Source organism: Danaus plexippus, chromosome 28, assembly GCF_018135715.1.
Source record: "Danaus plexippus chromosome 28, MEX_DaPlex, whole genome shotgun sequence".
In the NCBI taxonomy this organism is placed as follows: domain Eukaryota; kingdom Metazoa; phylum Arthropoda; class Insecta; order Lepidoptera; family Nymphalidae; genus Danaus; species Danaus plexippus.
The window spans coordinates 1,467,300-1,481,479 of NC_083556.1; the positions used below are offsets into that span (position 1 = coordinate 1,467,300).

General features: G+C 29.2%; 1 protein-coding gene across 1 annotated transcript in view; it reads left to right on the forward strand.

The window, feature by feature from the left end:
• Window positions 1-1,269: 1,269 nt before the first annotated feature.
• LOC116776219 (cuticlin-4) overlaps window positions 1,270-14,180 on the forward strand; it is a 33,454-nt gene continuing 20,543 nt past the window's right edge. The window contains exon 1 of the mRNA XM_032669355.2: window positions 1,270-1,537. The gene's annotated coding sequence lies outside the window, so the exon portion shown is untranslated. The remainder of the gene's footprint in view (window positions 1,538-14,180) is intronic.

The window sequence follows — 14,180 nt, forward strand, 5'->3', positions numbered from 1 at the left end:
ATGGTAATTATCATGTTTGCATAATAAATAATTACACAAAAATCTGATGTACGTAACACACGTATATATATATGTTGCGTAGTCTATAGTCATTAGGTTAGATAAAATTTGACCCAAAAATAAAGTCATTAGTGAGGTAGGTCAGTGAACTCATTAACGTAAAACTCATTTAGTGCAACGGAAATATTCATTTTATTATACAAATTCTTCTAGAACTAATTTAATTATGCGTACAGAGATTTTAAAAAGATAAATCTATAAAATGCTATGTTATTTAATTGATTTAATTCTAACATTATTGAGCCATTATATTTTGTGACGAATTTAAAGGTTTTTTTTTGTCATAGTTCAAAATTTTATGCGCGTATATCAAGTTTAAACTGAAACTTGAAATACGTGAAAAGTGTATGAAATTTATATACAGATAATTAAATTATTTCATTCATCATCAGCCTAACGTGCCCACTGCTGAGCAAAAGCCTTTTCACACATGGAGAGCATTAATCACCACGCTTAATTAAGACGGATTGGTGGTTTCGAACTCATAATTTGAAATTATAAGTCCAGGTTTCCTCGCGATGTTTTCCTTAACCGTCCGTCAAATACATTACTTAATATTAATTAAAACTTAATGATCTGTTTTCTATTTATGGTTTATTTTATAGGCTTTGTTAAATACGGAATTAAAATAAAAAAATCATTGAGACGTTATAAATGATTTGATTTTTAATATATCAAGTTATTTAACAGTTTTTTGTTTATATTTCGACCTAAATGGGTCTCAGGCTTTTTCTTTATACGAAAGGTGGCAAACGAGCTGAGTGCTGACTGCCTACTTGATGGGCAGTAGTGATTTTCGCCCATAGACATCCACAGCATCTATATGTTGCGGATGCGTTGCCAACCTTCATTGTCGAGGAAAAGGTAGGGGTGGAAAAAATTAAGTGGTTGGCTCTACCACCTAAAGAAGAATACTACTTTAAGCTCAATAAAAAGACAAAAAATTTTAATGATTCAAACATATGAACATTAGAATAAAGAATAATATAAGTCATGGACGATATGCAGTATCGATATAAAGTTATAAAGCCTTCAATTTAACCAGAGATTGTTATAAAAACTCAACCTCTTTCAAACATCAAATTATTCCCGTTACGGCAGAACGAGTTTATCCTTTCCTGACATCATCTTAAACCGATTTTCGTCCGGCAAAAAAAAAAAAATAATCGATATACGACCTTTTTGCTCGCTCAAACCGGTCGAACGCGTCGCCACAGCTCAGTACCGAAGTCGAGCTGACAGCGTTCGGTCGCGATGCTATCAACGATCGAAAACGAATAAACCAAATAATTCTAAATTCAAATTTAATCATTCGAATGTTTTTATACAATTTAAATTTAGAATAAATATTATACGAGGATGTAATGAGTTTTTATAGTGTTCAAAGGAATGTGGCATCAGTGTAAATGCACATAAGGACGTGTGTTGTGTGAATCTCGTTTTATATTGTGAGTGTTTAAAAATAAATTTTTAAAAGGTAAGGCTTTGTTTCGTGCCTTAAAGTTTCTTGACCATGTTCTGTTACATTTACATTCGCTTTGAGTTGTAAAGCATTGGACGTATAACTTTATTTATACAATTGATCTATATATACATTCGCTTTACTTTACATTATATTTATTAATTATTTTGTCTTTATTGTTTTAATATATAAATAGTTTTGTAATAGGTACATATTAAGTCAACCCATTACGTCAGTTTTTTTCAAAGTAACGTAACTGTGATGGGGAAATTAGCTTAAGTTATTTGCTTAAGATTTTTTTCTCATACGTTTTGAAACTTAAACAGAATTGTATTTACTTCTTAGTATTTAAATGATCTGATATATACATATATATATATATATATATATATATATATATATATATATATGTATATATCAGATCATAATAATAATTTTCGGTATATATATATATATATATATATATATATACCGAAAATTTTGAATCCCATGTTCTAGTACTTGCAAAAGCATTTAATATATATTATTTAACGATAAATATTATAAATGAAAATTATTATCCTCACATAAAACAATGTGGGTCTCGCATAATGCATTATTAAAAAATGGGTCCTTCTTCATGATCTTTAATTATTAATAAAAAAAATTAAAATCTATGTCTCGTAACGAATAGATCTGATACTCGCTACTGTGTCAATATTACGTTACATAATATTATGTTTAAATATAACTATTAATAAGTTTCATTACGATTCGTTTCACAAATATAAATATTTTGATGAGGAAAGTATTAAAAAAAAAGAATTATGATTAAAAATCGTTTACAATAACATCATCTAAGAATGTAGCACAGATTAATAATAAATATCACAGATAATAAATCTTTTAACGAGTTTAGTATTATGTATATAATAAAATAAAACTTTTATTATAGTTTGTATATGTGTTTGATATTCAACATTGTTTAATATTGGTCAATAAGTGTTGGAATTATTTTGACGACATGGCCGCGTTCCAAGATTAACGTTTAAATTAAATAAGTATCTTGTAAGCTATAACGAGATAAATAACTCATTTATTACAATATTACCCGGTGATCCGCCATATTTGATTTACTGTGTTGCCATAAAAATTATTAATAATTATATTTTTATACAAATATATCTTGCTATAATTAAAAATCTATATATATATATATATATATATATAAGGCTTATATATATATATATATATATATATATCTGCGGAAGAATAATAGATGTAATTGTCATTGATGTGCACGCTTGATCTCTCAGTCCCTTCATTGAACGAGTTACCGAGGACATACAGTAATATTATATAGAATTAATGTATTGAAATACATTACTCCACTCATCATCTTGAAAATTGATATTGGCTGAATAAGTTAAACTCGTGTACAACATAACATAATGATTATAAAATTATAACTATCTTGCTTTGTATTTGTATCCCAGATAAACTATAATGCTGACAAATTTCAATCTTGTATATTTATATACTGTTAAGGCTGAAAATTGGCGAGGCTAGCTTAAAGCAAGGAACCAGATCACAGATAGATTTCAGTTAATCCCATTACATTAAATCCAAAATATTCCTATATACGTCCTAGAGGCTTCTTTACATACATTACACAAGCTTGTACACTTATGATTCTGTAATTGACACGGACGAAGACGCGGGCAGTAACTAGTTAAAAAAAGACAATACTATTATCCAATTCTTATATGTATATTTAAAAACAAAATAATAAATTTGTATTTCCGATAAAATACAGAATTTTTGTTTGTTTAAATTACTTTAATAATAATTGAGATATTTAAAGTAATTTTTTCACGATGGATTGTTATAGAATAGAGATTACTTTATATATCTTGTAAAATACCTATCTTAAATTCAAACTGTCATCCTACAAAGTTTGACAGGTGACAGTTCTATTTATCAAAGAGTCCCAGACAAAGGAGGTTATACACCAAAGAGTTTTAAATGCGAAACGATATGAAGTAATATAAAAGTAACAAAAGCAAAGCTGAGATCAGGTTCCGCCGAGTTCCGTGATGACGTCACCACGTGGGCAGACGGTGGGCAGCGCAACCTTGGCTAGACAGATAAATATATTGTTTATGCTAATTCTAAATTATAAAATTTACCGCCATTTTTGTATAATGGAGATAGGTTTTATGATGATTAAAATTTCCAATTAACGGTTTTCAATGATTAATATTTAAATCAAAATAAGCGACTTTTATTTGATCGCCCATAAGTATATATATTATATCACTTATATGATTGTAGTGTTAAAATCTATTTCACCTGGGAACTCATTGAATGACTGCCAAAAAAAAATCCCATGGTCGAGTAATAAACCTTGTGGCAAATATGGCCGTACTGTTTGTCAATAGCCACACGTGACAGTTGACAGTTATGGCTGGATGATAAAAAAGGTGGTCATATTTTATATATAACGTAAATCTAAGAGTTATCACTTAGATTACTAGACCCATATCAGTGAAACTTTATACCCATATAACACAAAGGTTACTAGTTATTTGGATGTAAATATCTTGGTGATTTCAAATCTACCCTAAAAATATATACAGATGAAATATCATAGGAATAATGTTAAGCTATTCTACACAAATGTATTATAACAGCTTGGTTGTTTGTTTAGCTTTTTTTTTATTATATATATATATATATGATTTCTATGAAGAAATATAAAGTCCATAGACATAGTCAATTATTTAGTCTTTTTTAAACTATCACGCTATTTAATGAGCTGATGGAGATAAGAATTACTATTTGATTAGTCATTTTACATTAAAAGCCTTTTTTTTCATTTACTCGAAAAACTCTATAACATTATAAATTTTTATATTTTATTAAACTAAACTTGGATCGAAATTGAAATGTGTAAAACTAGAATTTACCGAGGTTTTGCGCGTACAAGATATCTACAATTGTCTCCTTAATTTACGGGACAATAATCTGTTTTGGACTACGTGAGCTATATATATATATATATATATATATATATATGGTCTTACCAGACGAAAACCAAAGCCCCAGTAGGTATAGTTAGTTTTACTAAAATTTTCTTAGATATACCTATAAAGCCTTCGGAGAATTTCTCACCGAAAACGCTCTCTTTTCCTTTTTTTTACCTCCGAAGTTCTAGTTAAGGGTAATAGGTTATACCACATAACTTTAGTATGAGTGTCCAATGAAAACCTAACACCGTCAGTTACAATGATTTGTGTCTAAAACATATGTTATTTTTTGAATATGTAAACTCCAAACTTGACGTTTTTGACTATACGAACTCATTCTCAGGTCTACATTTCATGCAAAAAAACTCGGATCATAGAGCACTAACCTCAGACTTTGGTAATCTGTTTTTTTTAAATAAAAAGTATCTTGTAATCCGACAAAGATTGGCAAAAAAATATTAATCAATATGCCATGTCGGATTACGGGGGTGCTGGATTAGACCACGGTCGGATAACCAGGGTCCACTTTATTTCTACTAATATTCAAAGTTACGTAATTTATAAAGAAAATAATATTTTAGTTTTCTCCTATACTTTTAATAACTGCTGTCAACTAACTAACTTGAATTGTAGTTCTTTTAACACTATATAAAATCATTTCCAAATAGCTTTAGTCCAACGACCTTTATACAGTTGACTTGAAAAATAAATGGTACATGACCTTAAAATAGCCTTCTTGCTCAACTCTTAATCCAAATATGTTTTGACTAATATGGTGCACCTTAAACTGACTCACTCACACTGTTAATGTCTACCTTCATTTAATATTTAACAATAATTTGTAATCGTAATAGGTAAAAATTCTTTTTAGCAAAGGATTTTCATATAAGCCTTATATTATTTTGTGACTTTGTTTGTCTTCAATTTATGTCAGTGACTTAGATTGTTCACGTTATCTCTATCGTCATTATCACTTACTACATATAAATAAGAATGTTCTATAAACAAACTAACAATATATATATATATATATATAGAGTTACATTGGCCTATAATTCTATTGACAATATCTATGGATTGGGAGGTAAATCCGGGCACAAATAATATACAATTACACACAAAAATCAAATCAAAAATTTGTTTATATATTGTACTAACTAGACTAGATTGTATGTATATATATACTTATATTCTTAAGATAACTGTACTTCAAGGAAGTTTCAGTAATACATCGGGTGATCATTATAATCATATTTGTATGATTTTACATTTAATATATTATATGCATAAATAAACCTGGTACTGTGAACCGTGAATGTAAGTGAATGTCTTTGACTTACATAACTCGGATACCGCTCCCTTTCATCACAGCCAGCGACCAGGTTATAAAGTATTACTCTAAAGAAATCCACTAACCTTTAACTTCAATTATTTTTATATTTAACATCAATATGGCTGTGATTTAAAGAGAATTAACTTTCCCTAGCAGGGGAATAATATTAAAATTAGTAATAGTATTCGTGATTCACGAACTCGGTACAGATACAAAGCTATCAAATTAATCAAATATGTAAATAGATGTATGGCAACGTCTAAATCTTATATACTTAAATTATATTTTGATTATTCATATATATATATACTAAATACACATATATAATGTGCCCTTAAAGCCATTATATAACGAACGATATTAATTTTAACTTAAAACGGAAAGTATCATTGTGTTTTTGTACGTTAGACTGAGAAGTTACTGTAACAGTATAGACAGCTTGACCGGACGATATACTTACCAAGTGTGCATCCACTACGAATGAGTTAAGAGTTCATCATAAATAAACTTTATCACATTGTATTAAAGTAGATTATTGAATGACAAACGGGAAAAATCTTATCGTATAGTGTGAGGCACCTGTGCTAAGTGTCGAAAAATTTTAAGAAATTATAATAAATTTTGTTTATTTAAATATCACGTGTTTATTTATCAGGATAACTTTACTAATATTTTTATAAACTACACATTCAGTTTAATACATAACATCAATAATCGATACATGTTATAAAACAAAGTCCCTCGCCGCGTCTGTCTGTCTGTCTGTTCGCGATAAACGGAAAAACTACTGCACGGATTATCAAACAGTCATCACCTCTCGATAGCGTGATTCTTGAGGAAGGTTTTAGTATATAATTTGTTAAGGTTTCGTATGTACTTGTGTGTACATTAAAGATATTTGTTGAAGATGTCGGGAAAACATGAGCCGTCTGGGAGCTTTTAACGAAAACGCTGACTAAAGCCTTTGAGATATAACAAAATAATATATGGTGGAATTGTATATCTTATATAGGTCTACAGAAAAGTCCGCGGTGGCATAAGTCTATGCCTTAAGGATAACATATTATATCCATTTTACAACTGGAAGCTATTTACATAAATAAGGTATTAAGTCTTATCAAAATAAATTACTTCGTTTTCAAGCCTACATCAGTATCTGTAAATTATTTTTTAAATCATTTAAGTCGGGCGTACTATTTGAAAGTTATCATAATATAAGTTTAATAATTCTCAAAATTAAATAGGCTATTTTATATTTTTTGTTAAGACCCCGTGCACAGCCGGGGCTGGTACCTAGTATTATAAAAGAAGGCATATATATTTCTCATTTAACTGACTAACTATTGAACCTTATACTTAATACTATTGATACATGTAAGGAAAAAAATAATTAAATATACGTTATATGAAATAATTTATTATCTTACAAAATTTTGTAAGTCGCTTGAACATAAAGTAGGCGTGTTGGCAAACATATATATCGTAATATAATTTTCCTTATATGTATATTGTTTTATATCCAATATCAATATAGCAGCGACAAGTAAGTTTGTCTATATGTTGATATTAAATTAGAGGAAATCATTATCACTTTGGGTACAGCAATTTTTTTTAACCCCGTCGATGTGTACCACATTATCTTCGATTATTTCCGTAAAACAACGTTCGTTGTATAATTTTAATTATATATGTATGGTTTTATATTATAGTAATATATCTTTATACACATAATTGGCTGGACCGATTTTGGTGAAGTTAATACATTTATATGGCGCCCACATTAATATTATTCACAAATCAGGCCGGTAGACGGCGCTGCAGTCAGTTCTGAGTTATTTAAAATGAAAAGGCTGCAACGTAGATCGCTTTATGTACTGTTTTAACACACTTTATATGTCTGAATACAACTCTGATGTTCACGTGAACGGAGTCGCGGGCGAATTTTAGTATGTTTATATAACTATTATGGTCCTGTCATTTAACAAAATTAATACCGTGATGTCCTCACAGTATACGTGGGATTTAAATTGATTCGAAATATCACTTTAATATGTTTTTTCTCTTCGCCGATTTTGGATTCATACTTGACATACATCGGGTTACCAAAAATAATTACTTAACTCTGACCCGCGTGTGTGTTCGAGTGGGCTTTTTCGTGTGCTTATGTCATTCATTAACATTTTAAAATCACATATACAAACCAGCGTCAGTATTAAATTACGTTTTTTTTTAAGTTAATCGCTTAGTACGAGTGTAATTTGGATACTTAACATAAATACACACAGTTCCTAGTTTGGAAACTCATAAAACGTCATTATCATCATCAACTGTTGGTGCCTACAGCTGAGCAAAAGCCTCTTCTCACACAGAGAAGGTTAGATTAACCACCACGCTTGCTCAAGGCGGATTGGCGATTTCAAACTTATAATTTGATATTATAAGTCCAGGTTTCCCTCACGATGTTTTCCTTCACCGTCCGTCAGTGGTGTCTAAATACTCTTAGAAAGTACGTATAACTCGGAAAAGATTACATTGGTAATTGCCAGGTTTCGAACCCGGATCCTCACGCACGAGAGGCGGGCCTTTAACCTCCAGGCGACCAGGGCCTTTAACCTCCAGGCCACCACAACTTTTATTGATTATTAATAGTATTTACGTAGCTATATTTTTGTTAGCAGAAGACGGTGGTAAGAAAGGACATCTCAAAGAACCTTATCCTTCAAACGAACGCGACATGCCTAACAATTTTTTTAACCTGTCCCTAATTTTCAATAGTTTCATTATCGTTTTAACTAAATTATTACCATTGGTGAACGAAGAACGATCAAACTATTGGTATAAAGTTGTCAGTAAAAACTTATTATAAGCTTACACTACAATTATTTATATTATACTTACATAAAGTGATAAATAATGACGTAACAATATAATATATATAAATAGTCTGGATATATGTCATTAAAGTGTATGGTAACTTCATTATGTTACTATTAACATCAGTCTGCGAGGAAAGTCGCGTTGAATAATCAGTATTTGAAATATATCTAATTTAATGAAATGTTAGCCTGGAAATACACAATAAATAGATTATAATATTATTAAAAAAAAAGCTATCAACGAATTTATAGTAATGTTATCAGTTATGATATCAAGATATCCTCGTGCACTTGTTTAAGTCTATGTAAGTCGTTCTGATACTAAGCCATTTTATTATTTTATTTCTACATGACCCATTCGTTTCGCTCCCTTTATAGAAACCGTGATCGCGAACAGAGATGAAAGTGTCTCAGTCATACACCTATAATAAAAAAATAAAATACTCGCAGCATCCGAAAAACTTAGTTTCATTTTAATTTACATTTAAGATTTACACTAGCATATATATATATTTATGTGTATTATATGAAGACCTAAATTGGAAAGACCCGATACTTATAGGTGATATTGCTGAACCGATATTAATCAAACACAGCTAAGAATCGCCGCAAGGATTTCCTTTCAATTTCAAAAAAGTTTCATCGATACCGTTAGATCCGTTTGTTAGTTAAGATGCCACAGACATACATCCCAGTCAAACTTATAACATTTCTCGTTTTACGTCGTCGGTTAATAAAATTAAGGATAACCAGAAATCTATACTAAAATAAAATACATAGAATATTAACTAAGCAAATCTTGTTTGTTCCTTGTAATTACTAAACAGTTGTTGATGAAACTTTGCATTAAATTAGTTTAAATGTCAGATTATCTTAGCAATACAGATTAATAGTAGTTTCATACGAACTATAGATGTCGCTGATGACTTTGTTACCACATATTTATGTAAAAAAACTAATAATTTCTATTTAAAACTATCTATTCGATAAATATAGACGTAGTCACGGTCACAAACTAGTGTATGACTTATGATTGTACAATCCCCCTATATATTTACAAGGATTCGCTCGTTCATATCAGTGGGTGTAATGTACAAGGCAAAGACATTAACACCCACCAACGACATCATACCGGGTTCGTTTCCCGACTTTGCTTGCTTTTATACATCATATAGATATTTATACTTCTTCCTTAATATATAATTACAGAGAAAAGTACAGGTAGTTAAGGTTATATCATACTTACTGACTATTCTAGTTTACTAATTTTAGGTGTACACATTTTAGTGATTTGGACAGACATTTTTTTTTTTAGACAAACATAAGTTGACTAACGTCCAAAGTTGACATCCTGTTTGAGCGAGTGAGTGAGTTATTATTTGAATTTATTTTCAAATAAAGACAAAAATAGTGTCCAACTGGTATTAAATAATGTTGAGAATTTCGCTTTAAAATATATATATATTAATATGTCAATGTAATTTATGTAATGATTTAGGTCAATTAGAAAAATATTGAATAATTGATGAATTAGATAATCTCTGCTATTTGCAAGGAAGAAAAATATATATAAAACATTCAATGGAAATAAAACTTTGTCTCTTTAAAACAAGGTTTATTTTCTAATGAACTATCATAATATATAACATGCAAAGTTATATCAAATTATGTTCAAGGGAAAACCAACTTTATTGTTGTGTAAATAAGGCGTGATTAATAAATATATCGCTTGCACGTCCTCGGCTCGAGGTCGTTCGTAATCACCTGTAACGTCTGCTTTAAAGGCCAGTTCACATGAAATAATAAACTTCTATGATAATAAAAATTCGAAATTCAGATTTTTGTTTTTTTTTTATGTTATACTAATAAAGCAGTAACATGTAATCATTATGCCATAATCAGTAAAAATATCAATACTTAAAAAATAATAAAAATATTATTACTATTATATACAAAATAATTAAAAACTTTTGTCTTTTAAATTAACAAATGTAGGCACGTCTTTAAGTAATGATGTCACCGTTTTGGTTTAGTCTATGTGGGTGGTTAGTAAACACAGTGGCAACACCGATACTATCTAGACTTCCCACATATGGAGAATAAAAATTTATACAAAGTTAAAGAAGAAAAAATTAAATAACATTGAAAAAAGAAATATTCTTGGCAATATCCGTTGGAATACTATTATTTGCATTTACATCATATTTTATGTATGACATCACAAGGAAGGAAAATATCACAGATAATAAATTCAAGTTTAACAGTATGATTCAGACCTTCGCCGATTTAAAACACGCAATTCAAATGAGACATGGCGGACTTCTTTTAATAATTAAATTGTTAGTTGTATATTATGAATTCAATTAGAGTATAAAATAGACGTTATATAAGAAGAAAGAGTTTTTATACAGAAGAATAAAATAATTTGATATTTATACTCCTTTAGTGATATTATTGTCAATACGAGAATGAAGGTTTTATGTAATATTTAGGAAGCATATAATATATTTTCCAGGATATAGTTAGTATATTTCTAACATATACATACATAATATATGCTAAAACTTACATAAGTATAAGCAACGAATTGTATAACAATTGACACATACGGTGAGGTCAAAGCAAGGTTTGGTTTGTGATCTGTCCAACGTAACTTGATCTACGGTTTGGTTAAAATTGTTATATCCTTGAGCTCCAGATATAATGGATTTAAGAACAAATCTTTGAGATTCAAACATGAGCACAAAATAGCATTTATTTCATCATCTCTTTAAGAAATATATTTTAAAAATTATTTCCTTGTATTTTATTTACATATAATTAATAGTTTGTTGTGAATACAAAGAAAATGCCGGGTATTTTTCTACGTATTTTATTTTATTCATTTCCTTAACGAAATATTATGCACACTTTCCCAAATATCTGATTTGGTATAAGAAGTATGAACAAACCTACGTACATATATAATATGACTAAAACAAGTAATGTTATGTTTCAGAGAGTTTGTGAGGCTGCATGTTTGTACCTCTTTCAAGCAAAAATTACTGGACGGATTTTAATGCAACTCTACAGTAATGTAGCTTAGACATCAGGATAAGACATAGGATATAATTTATAAAATATTCCAGTGTGATTATATCAGAATAAAGATACAATTGTATTATATACGAAGTCACGTCACAATGTAACGTTTTAAACCCTGTACATTAATAGTCTATGCGGACATAGTCCGTATATATAATCTTATAGTCCGCATAGTCCATGCGGACGAAGTAGCGATAAAAAACTAGTATTCTATAACACAAACTATAGATAATGATAGTGTATACAATGTGCTAGAACCTTGTAGTACATTGAGACTATATTGTTATCAATAATTTTAACAAATAGTATGAAGTCACGTATTGTATCACCTTACCAAGGTAATTACTTACTTAACTAAATTATTCTTAAGTTAGTTAAACTTCATATAATAGCTAAATATTTAATATATATATTAATGTTATATTTTTATTAATAAAAATTCCTTAATATTCTATTGAGATTTTCGTTACTCGACCGATTTTATTCCTAATAATGTTGAGATCTAAGATTTTCGCGAGTATTCATTTAAATGAAACTAGTATTTTTCGGATTTACTACGCGGATTTTATTATTTAAAAACTACATAATCCCGACGTTTCGGTTACTTTGCAGCAACCGTGATCACGGGCAGACGAGGTTCACACCTCGCAGGATTATGTAGTTTTTAAATAATAAAATCCGCGTAGTAAATCCGAAAAATACTAGTTTCATCCTAATAATGTTTTTATGTGTTTTCTGTTGAAGAGCTAGTAAAAATGTATACAGTATTTCTAATTTATAATATAATTAATATTTTTAGTCTAAATAGTATTATTCAAGACCTTTATATTTAATGTATAATATTCGATAGTATAATGATTATAGCTAAGATTTTAGAGAGCACTCATTTAAATGAAACTTAGATTTTCAACCGTGACTACGGGATACTTTCATCCCGTGTACTCGTGATCACGGTTGCGGAAATGCAACGTGACTTCGGGATTATGTAGTTTAAAATAATAAAAAAAACGCATAGTAGGTACATCCGAAAATATTACCTTCCTTTAACGCATAACGATTGTGCCTGTCAGTTATGAATTGCTTAAATAACAAATTAGACTTATAATGATGGATTTTTTTTCTCATAAAGCAGGAAAATATCGTATCCATGATATCCTTAGGGAAATCTCACATAGCTGTAATCATTTAACACGTGTGGCACACAATAAACATGGTCTTACGAAACAATGTTGGTACAATTTCATAATTTTCTCAAACAAAGACCCGTGTGAAATGCGAAACTTAATATAGCAGTCAAACAAATCATTTTAACCTTAGCGAATATCAATTATAAATAATTACGTTACTATTATTCAAACTGGCTATATACATATATATTTTTTTTTTAGTCTTTTGGATATAAATCAATACGTTCTGTAAAAAATTCCCTCGCCACGTCTGTCTGTCTGTCTGTTCGCGATAAACGGAAAAACTAATGCACCGATTATCAAATAGTTATCACCACTCGATAACGTGATCCTCGAGGAAGGTTTTAGTATATAATTTGTTAAGTTTTTATATACACTTGCGTGTACATCAATGGTATTTGTTAAAGACGTATTATATATATTGTATGAAGCTAACAACCATTGCACCTGATATATTTAGATTCATAATTTAGTTATTTTTAAATTATATGATAGACAAGTAACCAGTATTCAGGCAAGGAGTGTAGTATTCAGGCGAGTATAACATGGAATAGACGGGTAGGTTGAAAGAAGCCTTTGCCAACTGGCAAACGCATTAACAAAAACAGTCAGTTATTTTTAAATGATAACACATATTAAAATTAAATTACATATATATTTTTTAAAACATGATAATACTTAATTTACCAAAGTCCGATTAAACTTTCTCATTTAATAAGAGAGTGAGTTTATAATTAATAATATAAACAACTCTAAGTATAAGTCAAAGTAATTCATCGCTGTAATGACAGAGCATGTTGGCTACATTTGTTAGCTAAATCTAACGTATCTAGAATAAAGTAAATAAAGAAATAAATAAGATTTCTATAATTCTTAATCACGAAATACATTATCAACTTTCATTCGCTTAGATTTACTTTCATTTAATTCCATTTACTTTCATTTACATTTCATCGTTGGCATATTTTCATTTTTACTTTTATGATCCATCCATATAAAATTCTAGTATAATACCGTTTATATTATTTTTCTATTAATTATGTTTATCAGTTATAATTCTACGTAACTTATATGAAGGCATTAAAAAATGTAAATACTTATTATAATTAATTTACATGCCATTCATTTGTTCCAACTGGCAACATTATTAACATATAATGTTGCCAGTGA